The 11,688-nt window shown below is 44.3% G+C and overlaps 1 pseudogene; it reads right to left on the bottom strand.

Annotated features, from left to right (window-relative positions):
• Nucleotides 1-7,550: 7,550 nt before the first annotated feature.
• On the bottom strand, nucleotides 7,551-7,669 carry LOC134981624 (5S ribosomal RNA; annotated as a pseudogene).
• Nucleotides 7,670-11,688: the final 4,019 nt, after the last annotated feature.

Here is an 11,688-nt window from a genome sequence, read left to right as displayed (position 1 = left end):
TAACGGAGAAATTTCTTCGTTCTGGTGATCGGAGTGTGATTGATAGGAAGTGGTTGTTTCTGGGCGGAAACTGGCCGTTTTATGGGTGTGTGCGAAAAAACGCAGCCGTTTCTCGGAAAAATGCGGGAGTGTCTGAAGACACGGGGGAGTGTCTGGGCGAACGCTGGGTGTGTTTGTGACGTCAAACCAGGAACGAAACTGACTGAACTGGCAGAGTAAGTCTGGAGCTACTCAGAAACTGCAAAGAAATTTCTATTCGCAATTCTGCTAATCTTTCGTTCGCAATTCTGCTATGCTAAGATACACTCCCAGAGGGCGGCGGCTTAGCGTGTGCAATGCTGCTAAAAGCAGCTAGCGAGCGAACAACTCGGAATGAGGGCCATAGTGTATAAGGGCTGAAACGCCTAAAAAAAAACATATAGTTGCCATTATCTATCTTTAGATACCTGATTACTACCAGAATTTCTTGTATCTAAGTCCCAAAGGAGTATGGTTACAAACTTAAAGGCTATTATTAATACTCATGTTTAAAGAACATCGAATCTATTTAAAGTATATTTATACCATAAGAAACATTAATACAGGCATAGTTTTACATTATGAAGGAATAATGGAACCAGAGACTTTATATATTACTTACATAGATACAAGTGCTCCTCACAAAGTCCTAGTGATGCTGAAGTGATAGCAGTGACACGCAGTGATGCACCTCACCGGAAGTTCTCGGCTGCTGGAACGCGGGATGAGCATGTAGGTGGGATATCTCGCCGGAAACCCCCTCCCCTAGTGTGGCACATAGGAGTAAGTTCAGATTGACAGGAAGCGGCTGGACCCGGTGGAACGCAATACCGGAAGTCCTGAGCCGCGAATGGACCGCATGACCGGAAGTAGTGTGTCGCAAATGGAACGCACACCGCTAGTACGGCCTGTTTATCCCTTTTATCCATAAGGTTTTTTGGGGAGGTTCAATATAGATTAAGAACCCCTTAGTTATAGCTCTCACTCTCCTCCACCAGGTTATATATTAGGCTGTTAATCATTGTAATAGCTTAGGAACCATTAGGATTGGTACAGGAAATGAGGTCATCTTAGAAGGTATATAAATTCAGAGACCTGATCTCTATCACAGTTATCCACTGGACTCTGTGAGGAGCACTTGTATCTCTGTAAGATTTTATAATTTTTATAGGTCTGTTCCTAAATTCTTGATCAGACCCAGACCTCATGTCTGACCTTTTTTGGTCTTTTTAAGGATAATCCTTTTGTCTTGAGTTTTTTTTACTCAGACATATACTGGTACAGGTTGAGTATCCCTTATCCAAAATGCTTGGGACCAGAGGTATTTTGGATATGGGATTTTTCCGTATTTTGGAATAATTGCATACCATAATGAGATATCATGGTGATGGGACCTAAATCTAAGCACAGAATGCATTTATGTTCCATATACACTTTATACACACAGACTGAAGGTAATTTTAGCCAATATTTTTTATAATTTTGTGCATTAAACAAAGTGTGTGTGTACATTCACACAATTAATTTGTGTTTCATATACACCTTATACACACAGCCTGAAGGTCATTTAATACAATATTTTCAATAACTTTGTGTATTTAACAAAGTTTATGTACATTGAGCCATCAAAAAACAAAGGTTTCACTATCTCATTCTCACTCAAAAAAGTCTGTATTTCGGAATATTCCATATTTAGGAATATTTGGATATGGGATACTCAACCTGTATGTATTCTTTTCTGATTATTTAGCACCATTCATCCTCACATACCTCTTTTTCCAACTCTGGCACTCATTAAATCTACGTATTGGTTTTTAGATTCATCAAAATAATTATTCACAGTGATGTTTTCACTCTTTCAAGCTACTATAATCATGTTGTATCTAACCGATTGGTAGATCTGTTTTTGTTATGTCTAGTACCATAACTGTACTTTTTATGGTCTAGTTATTGTATTTTATTATCTAGATTCAATACTCCTGAGGAAGTCCCACGGGACGAAACGTGTTGGGTTCTTCAGATTGACGTTCTGATATACTGTCGAAGTTACAGCAACAAGGGATTACATCCATAATAGCTGTTAAGGTGTTGAATTCATCATGTTAATGAGCAATTTGGAAATGAATCAATTTGTTCTGAGTCTGTTAATAAATTTAATTATTCTGTTTTATTAATTATTTAGATAGTGATTGGTGGTGTTCAATAATATCCCCTTATACTTAGCGCCCTCTGATCTTGCTTTATATATATATATATATATATATATGTATATATGTGTATATATATATATATATATACACATACATACATACACACACATACACACACACACACACACACACACACACACACACACACACACATACCCTTCCCTAATATCAGAGCCGAAACTAGGTGTGTGCGGAGGGGACACCGCACACAGCGCAGGCGTCCTGTGGGTGGAACCGGCCGCAGTTCCTGCTGCAAAGTATTGTACAGTGAAGCTTCTATTATACTGTACTACAGTATAATAGCAGCTTCATGACCTCTATCTGAGCTGCGGCGCCGCTCACCCGCTGGTAAGGGACCCGCTTCTGCTCCCAGCCTGCTGCTTCAGAGATATGCGTGCTAGAATCCCCTGTGTGTGCGCTATCCAGCTGACTCAGGAGTCCGGACCCACTGGTATAGTGCGCGGCGCCGACACCATCCTGTGCTCCCCGCCAGCTACACCACGCACTCTGCCGCCACTGTCCGGTCTGTGGTCCTTGATTCCACCGCCACCCCTGTCACTGTATGGTCCATGGCCACACAGCAGGTTACTTTCTTCACAGGTGGCTCATCCTTGCACCACAAATGCCGTAGAAGCCGGCTACAGGATCCTCTCTGCTTCCACCACACAGGTCACGCAAGCTGTGACTGTGAGAGCACCAAGCTGCAGGTCGGTCACACACTGAAATGGGGGTTATTTTAGATTGCAGGGTTTTTTCTGTTGTGCTCCCCCTCTTAGTCGCTTTCTCTTCCCCACCCCCGTCTCTCTCTCCACCTCACTCTCCAACCCCAACATCTCACCCACTCCCCCATGTCTCTTGCTCTCCCCCATGTCTCATTCTCGCTCTGCCCGACATCTCGCCGCTCACTCCCCCCACGTCTCATCTCTCTCGCTCTCCCCCGCATCTCATATCTCTCGATGTGCCCCGCGTCTCATCTCTCTCGCTCTCCCCCGCATCTCATCTCTCTCGCTCTCCCCCCCGCATCTCGTCTCTCTCGCCACGTCTCGCCTCTCTCGATCTCCCCCGCATCTTGTCTCTCTCGATCTCCCCTGTGTCTTGTGTTTTGCTCTCCCCCCGTGTCTCATTTCTCTCACTACACCCCGCGTCTCGTCTCTCTCCCCTGCATGTCTCTTCTCTCACTCTCCCCCACATCTCGTCTCTCACTCTCTCTTCCGCATCTCGTCTCTCGCTGTCTTCCCTACGCATCTCTTTCTCCTCCATGTCTCTGTCTAACCCACATCTCATCCCCACCCCTGTCTCTCTCCCCATCTCGCTCTTCCCCCTCAACATCTCGCCCACTCCTCCATGTCACACTCTACCCAATGTCTCACTCCCCTCACATGTCTCTAGCTCTCCCCCACATCTTATCTCTCACTCTCCTCCACATCTCATCTCTCGCTCTCCCCCACATCTCTCGCTCTCCCCCACATCTCTCGCTTTCTCCCCTACACATTTTTCACCTCCATGTCGCTGTCTTATCCACATCTCTCTCTTCCAAGTGTCTCTCTGACTTTTTCCCTACCCCCCCATCCCTCTTCCATAGCAAACACTCCTCCAGGGAGGCTCACTCTCTGCTCAGAGCATATATCTTAAGCTGGTTACACACCTGGCGGACCTATCTAACGATTGGCAAGTGCATACACACTTACCAATCGTCCGCCCGATGTGTTGTGACATTAGGCACAACTGGGTGGGCTTTTAAATGTGCCCTCCCAATTGATGTCAGTCACCGGTGGTCCCTGCAGCAAGTCCATACACACAACCAGATACGCCGATATTTATACGTTATGGTAAGAATTTACCATTGATAATGGTATTTCTCCTATGTCCACAGGTTTCCACCGGATAACAATGGGATATGATGGAGCGACAGTGGATTGGCACCAAATGATCACAAGCTTTCAGTCCTCCCAGGATGCAATGGGCCCGTCCATATATCCCCGCCCACTGGCTCAGGCAATTTAGTTGGATTCCAAAGCATTTAGGCAGGAACATTATAAGAACCCTATTCAGGTGAGAAGAACACACATGCACACCCTTCCATGCAAGAGGGAAGAATTTAGTGAGTATACAGATCTTCAAATAAGGTGCGTCAGGGTGGGATCCCTGTGGAAACCTGTGGACATAGGAGAAATACCGTTATCAACGATAAGTTCTTACCATAACGTATATTTCTCCGGCAGGGTCCACAGGTTATCCACAGGATAACAATGGGATTTCCCAAAGCAATTTTTAGTGTTGGGGACGTTCCCGATTGGTAGAAGAACCCACAGCATCATGAGAGGCAAAAGTAACTAAGGCATAATGTCTATGAGTGTGTTAATGGAAGACCATATGGCTGCCTTACATATCTGTTCCTGCTGAAGCACCATGCTGTGCTGCCCATGAAGGACCTACCTTATGAGTAGAGTGAACAGAGACATTAGCCGGAACAGGGAGATTAGCTTGAGAGAATGCTTCTGAATCGCCATTCGAAACCATCTTGCCAGCGTCCGTTTAGTAGCAGGCCATTCTCTCATATGAAATTCGTAGAGAATGAAGAGAGAATCTGTCTTTCTGACGGCACTGGCTTAATGCCCGGACTAAGTCTAGTGACGCATCTCCCGAAGAAAGTCCAGATACCTGAAAAAAACGGGACTACAATTTCTTAATTAATGTGGAATTTAGACCCCACCTTAGGCAGATACCCAGATCTAGTTCTGAGAACTACTCTATCTGGATAACATCAGAACAGGAAATTAACATGACAGTGCTCCTAAATCTGACACTTTTCTAGCTGATGCCATAGTAAGCATAAAGAGAACTTTAACTGTTAACCATTTAAGATCCACTTTTTTAAGTGGTTCCAATGGAGCAACTTAAAGGGCTTTGAGGACTAGACCACAGTCCCAATGCACCGTAGGTGGAAGAAAAAGAAGGCTGAATACGCAGCATTCCCTGGAAAAAGTGCGCACATCCTGAAGATTTGTCATTTTTCTTTCGGAACCATGCAGTCAATGCTGACACTTGCACTCTCAAGGAAGCCATCCTTAACCTTTATTCACTTCTGCCTGAAGGAATGCTAGAACCCTGGAAATTCTGAAAGATTTTGGGTCCATAACTCTTCCATTACAACAATGATTATAGGCTTGCTATATTCGGTGGTAAATATGAGCCAGGGAAGTCGTTCCTGCTCCGAACATTGTTTGATTTACCTATGAGAATCCTCTTGATGGCACCTTGGTTGTATTTTCCCCAAAATCCTGGGTAGCAGGATGATCCAAGGATACACATAAGTAAAATGAAATTCCCACTTTATCGAAAAACGTACAGAAAGATCCCTTGTTCCTGACCCTTGTATGGGTCTTTTGCCAATGGGACATCCTGAGATCTATCTCTGGCAAACCCCACTTGTCTTCCAGAGTCTGAAAAGACTTTTGGGTGTAAAGCCCATTCGCTTAACTGAATGGCGTGTCGACTGTGAAAGTCTGCTCTCCAGTATAGGACTCCTGGAACGAATACTGCGGACAAGGCTGGAAGAGAGAGTTCTGTCCATTTTAGTATGTGACTTGCCTCCTTCCTTGTTGTTTAGCTGCGTGTTCCTCTCTGAAGGTTGAGGTACACTAATGCCATTGCCTTGTCCTTGCGGATCTGGACTGGTTTTCCTTTAGGAATGTCCCTTGCCTGAACCATGACCATGTATATGGCCCGAATTGCTAACAGGTTTATTAGCAGGCAACTTTCTTCTGTGGTCCATAGTCCCAGAATATTAATCTTTCGGACAATGGTCTTCTCCAGCCCTGAAGACTGTCATTTGTTATCAGGAACTCCCAACCTGATATCCAACAGGATTGTCCCCTTGTCTAAATGTGATATCTGTAGCCACCAGGCTAATGACTTTCTTACCTTCTGTGACAGTACCACTTCTGTTTGTTTACTGTCCATCTCTCCCACGTACAAAACCTGCTATTCACAGGTGGTCTCCCATCAGAGATTTTATCCAGGCACAACACTGGTTAACTTCCAACATCAGATGAGATTGGACCCATCCAGTGTGATGCGGCTGTAGACACAATCAGAAGCTGCAGAAGTCTTGAGTGGAATTGTTCATACTTCACCATGTCAAATGTTGACCCATCAAACCCATCATTCGCATGCTGCGTGAATTGATATTGTTTGACTGTGTAACACCTCCTGAGTCTTGACTGTACCTTGGATATCCTATTCTGAGGTAAATATTTTCTGCAGACTTTGATTCAGTTCAGCCTTCCCGTGAGTCATCCGTTGTGACGGAGCCAGGGATGACCTTGCCCCATTTATGAACCACCCGTACCTCTTCAGACAAGTTATTGTCTGTTCGGAATGGCACAGAAGCCTGTCCTGTAATTGTTCCAGAAAAAAAGGTGGTTGAGGTATGGCAATTTTCTTATCCCCTGCTTGTGGAGATAAACTGCCATAATTTATTTTGTAACATACTCTGGGGCTGTGGTTACCCAAAGGGTAAGACCTAGAACTGAATGTTGCTGAAGGATGGTAAACCTTGAAATAACACTGATGGACAGTGCTATAGGAACTTGTAGTTAAGCATCCTGACTATCCATGGATACTACGTATTCTACTGGCTCCTTACCCAACTATGGAGCGCTTCCATGTGAACCGTGGTACCCAAACCTATCTGTTTAGGATCTTAGAGATTGAGAATGGAGTAAAGAATCCTTCTGAATCAACGTCAGCTTGGCGTAAACCCCCTGTCCCCATTGTGCACTCCTGACAAAAGCTATTTCTGAACTGCTTCTTGCAATCCCCTTAGCTTCGCCTCTGCCCGGTACGGGCTGAAGCCGAAGAATCTTTCAGGAAGATGCTGTTGAAAAGGAAAGCATAAACTAGAGCTACCGCTTCCCTGCAACCAAAGAGGTTGGCCCGCTACCCTGGGCTCCCCCAGAAAAAGGCCTGTACCCTTATGCTGATGGGTAATCCTCTGGTTTGGAATGCTGGCCCTCTGGTCACTATTACAAACCTATTGCTTTTCCTTTATGACCGAAAAGGCCAAAACCAGACCCCTAACTAGGGGTTATATGTGGAAGGAAATGTGACCTTTTTGGAGTCTGCTTCTGACTCCCCACTATCTGCTTACTCAAACAGAGACTTTCAACCAAAGTCAAGTTCCCAAAACCTTCTTTGATTCTGAATCAGCTTTGCCTGTATTAAGCAAACTGGTCTGTTAGCAGCTATTGTTGAGGTTGATGCCCCAAAAGCATAACCCATATCTTTACTGCCTATTATGTAAACTTATATGGGATTCCTTACCTACAGCACCTGGTATTCCCAGGTGGTCTCCCATTCAAGAACGAACCAGGCCCAACACTGCTTAGCTTCCAATATCAGATGAGATTGGACATATCCAGTGTGACACGGCTGTAGATCCTGCAGGTACTAAAAATACATCTTCCAATACCTCAGCCCAGGCAGCTATTTGCTTTCATGAAAGCTGAAGTCATGGCTGGTCTTATGACTGCCCTAGACAGAGACTTTATGGTTTTTTTGAAAACCATTACTCCTTTGATGTTGACGGCAGAGGCCATATAGATTTTTGCACTATTCAATATGCATATCTATTTTAGGAGGCACTTCTCATTTTCAGTCCCCAGCTGGAAAAGGATATTGGAATGTAGCCCAAATATTTTCCTGATTATCTGCTGTTGGTGTCCCCCTTGAAGAGGCCCTACCTGTTTTGGGACATTAAAATACGGGTGCCTTATTTTTAACCAAGACTCTGCTGCCTCTAAGAACAAACTAGCCTTTACTGCTCTTATTGTTTCAGTTTATTCACTGAACTGATACCTTTTACCTGTTCTTTGTGTGCCGAAGTAGAGTATATAAAGCTTTCATCGACTGATGATTTATCCTGTGTAGCCTGTGAAGTAGATGATTTATTTATACTCAGTTTATCAGCTTGACTTATTTGGAAAAGCTGTTGGGGATATACCGTAGGTAAGGAGCTGCATGTATGGGTTAATAGTGAACACTATTTCTGGTATTGAAGCTGTAAGAATTAACCTTCCAGCTAAACTTGACAAGGTGTGTGCAAACATCGTATATATACCTTGCTGAACAGCAAACATTTTACACATAAACCATGTACCAGATCAAAGAGGATAATACAGTTTTTACAAAACATGATATGAGTGTCGGCGTTACTGTACGCTTTGCCGCTTTTAGACATGATAATTAATCAGCACCTTCACAGTGTACTACACAATTTGTGACTGTAACCACTTTATTTCTCTAAAAAGTGATATCAATCGACCCTACCCATTCCGCATTGAGGATCAGAAGATCAACTGACAAACATATATAAAGTCAGCAATCACACTAGCAGTCAGTCACATGTTATATATTAGTCATATGAGCATAATATCAACTACAAACACATTGTAAAGTATGTAGGAGTATATATTACTGAATTCTGTTCTATACAGATCTTAACGTATTCAGATGCATAGCGAAGAAAACCACAGTAATGTACACAGATTCATATGCAATAGGCACTAAACTTAACTATTCATACTGACAAAGGTAGATAGAAATTTAGTGCTGTATAACCTGTACTCAGTAGAGTGGGATACAGGGAGACTCACCCCACTTCCACGATCGATCAATACGTTAGCGAACGCTGAGTGGATCCAGATGCTACTAGTGTACACTGCCGCTCTGAGAACTTTTAGTGAACACAGACTGCATGCAGACGCACCGGTCATCCGGATGCCTGTTCTGCGACCCGGTCTCCTCGCAGTAGCGCTTAGTGTACACAGACGCGGCCTATGCTGCGACCGAGACACCTTGTGGTAGCGTCTGAGACGGAAGTGAGGCACTCAGTTCATGGCGGGAGACTGGCAGAAACTGGTCATGAACTGGGGTGAGGGGTGACCAGGAGAGCGTCTGACTCCTCACCGCTGACATCAACCCTAGGGATCGTAGCCTCATACTAATCCTGGTGCCTTATGATCCCTAAGGCCTAGCACTGGCACACCCGTGGTGGCTGCGCGCCAGCTACTGTTTGGTAGTCTCCTCCCGATACAGTGCGGCTGTGTCCGTATTCCCCTTCTAAGTGGAAACAATGACTTACCTTCTCCCCGTGCTCCGGCCAGAGTCTGGTAACGTCTGCTGGACCTGATAGTTACATCCGACACAGACGCCCGTCGAGACAGCACTTGTACCGTGGGTAAGCGTTGTTGCGACCCGGCAGAGAGTTGTTGGAGCAACTCTTTCCAATATGAGTATAAGACGCTGTTAGGAAAGATCACTCAGAAAACATAGTAAAACTATAAAAATAAAATAAAGCTTAGGGCTGCCAAAAACAGCAGCCCTGTGACCATGGTCCGGATCCTGCCGCACCAAACACAAAACTGATTTGCCTGAGCCAGTGGGCGGGGATATATGGATGGGCCCGTTGCATCCTGGGAGGACTGAAAGCTTGTGATCGTTTGGTGCCAATCCGCTGTTGCTCCATCATATCCCATTGTTAGCCTGTGGATAACCTGTGGACCCTGCTGGAGAAATCTGTGGATATATTGGGCATTGGCTGTGCTGCAGGGCCGATGCGATATGTCTGTGAACGTCATTTCCCTATAGATTGTAAGCTTGCGAGCAGGGCCTTCCTACCTCTATGTCTGTCTGTCTTTGGCCAGTTTTGTTCTATAACTGTTGTTCTAATTGTAAAGCGCAACTGAATATGCTGCGCTATATAAGAAACTGCTAATAATAATGTATATACACATATACCGTACATATATACACCCCTTCTCTACATGCACATATCCAGTGGTCGAAGTGGAAATTTTGAAGTGGGGGTATGGAAAAATTAAGGGTGTAATAAAAGGGGGCATGGCCACTCAAAGGGGCGTGGCCTTAAGCGTAGTGTACCTCACCATATACCCCTTATACATATTATGCACCACAATAGTAGGACCCCTTATACTATCTAGTACTGGTACCCCTTACACATTATACCACACAGAATGAGCCGAAATTCACATTATGCCACATGGAATGAGCCAAAATTCCCACTGAATTAGCCAAAATTCACATTATGCTAATGGTCACCTACACATAATATGCCAGGTACAGCCAAATATACACATCAGAACAGGTACAGCCACTTACACACATTACGCCACGGTAGAGCCCCATACACACATTACACCACGGTAGAGTACCTTATATTACGCCGCGGTAGAGCCCGTTACACACATTATGTGTTTGGATGTGCTACTGCTCCTCAATCTGTGCACTCACCCCCTCCCCCAGATAAAGGTAGCACTCACCGCAGGGACATGGGGGTGGAGGAGAAGACGGCAGGCATTGGGATCCAGCTGCGGCGGGTGCGGCAAGTGGGACACTTTCCACACCCGCAGCAGCTGGATCCCACATGGTGCCCACGTGGGATCTAGCTGCAGCGGGTGTGGAAAGTGTCCAATGGGCTCCAGTGGCACCCTCGCCGATAGGAACACTATTACCGGAAGGATGGCCACTCCCCCTTCCACCAGCTGCTCAGCGCTGCTGCCTCTACAGTGTGCAGACTCTGGTCTGCACACTGTTATTTATTTAAAATAATAATAATAATAATAATTCAGGGTCAGTGGCGAAGTTCCTGTATGCCATACCGTTGATACAGGCCCACTTCAACCACTGCACATTTCCCCATATGCATACATACACCCTAACATACCTATGTACACCTAATGTATATACACATACCCGTCCCCAATATACATATATACACCCTTTCTGTACATGCAGATATGCATATATACACATACACCTTAATATACATATACACCTCAAGTATATACACATACCACTCCCCAATATACATATATACACCCTCATGTATAAGTACTACCTCACACATAAACAGTACATATATAAACACCTTCTCTACATGCACATATCTCCATATGCATATATACACCCCAATATACATATCTACATCTCATGTAAATACACATAGCCCTCCACAAAATACATGTATACAACCCTTCTCTACATGCTGATATGCCTATATACACATACACCCTAAAATACATATATATACCTCAAGTACAGTATATAGACATACCCCTTCCCAATATACATACATTCACTCTCCTGTACACGCATATATAAACCTTAATATACATATATACACCTCATGTATATACACATACCCCTCACTAATATACATATACACACCCCTTCTGTACATGCAGGTATGCCAATATGCACATTTACACATACACCTTAATATACATATATACACCTCAAGTATATACACATAACCCTCCCCAATATAAATATATACACCCTCTTGTACATATATACACTCCTTCTATACATGCACATATCCCTATATGCATATTTAAACATAAACCCTAATATACATTGGCGAAGTCGAAAAATATTG

The sequence above is a fragment of the Pseudophryne corroboree genome, chromosome 12 (assembly GCF_028390025.1).
Source record: "Pseudophryne corroboree isolate aPseCor3 chromosome 12, aPseCor3.hap2, whole genome shotgun sequence".
NCBI lineage: Eukaryota > Metazoa > Chordata > Amphibia > Anura > Myobatrachidae > Pseudophryne > Pseudophryne corroboree.
The sequence above is the reverse complement of the archived record's forward strand: the minus strand, read 5'-3'. Positions and strand labels throughout refer to the sequence as shown.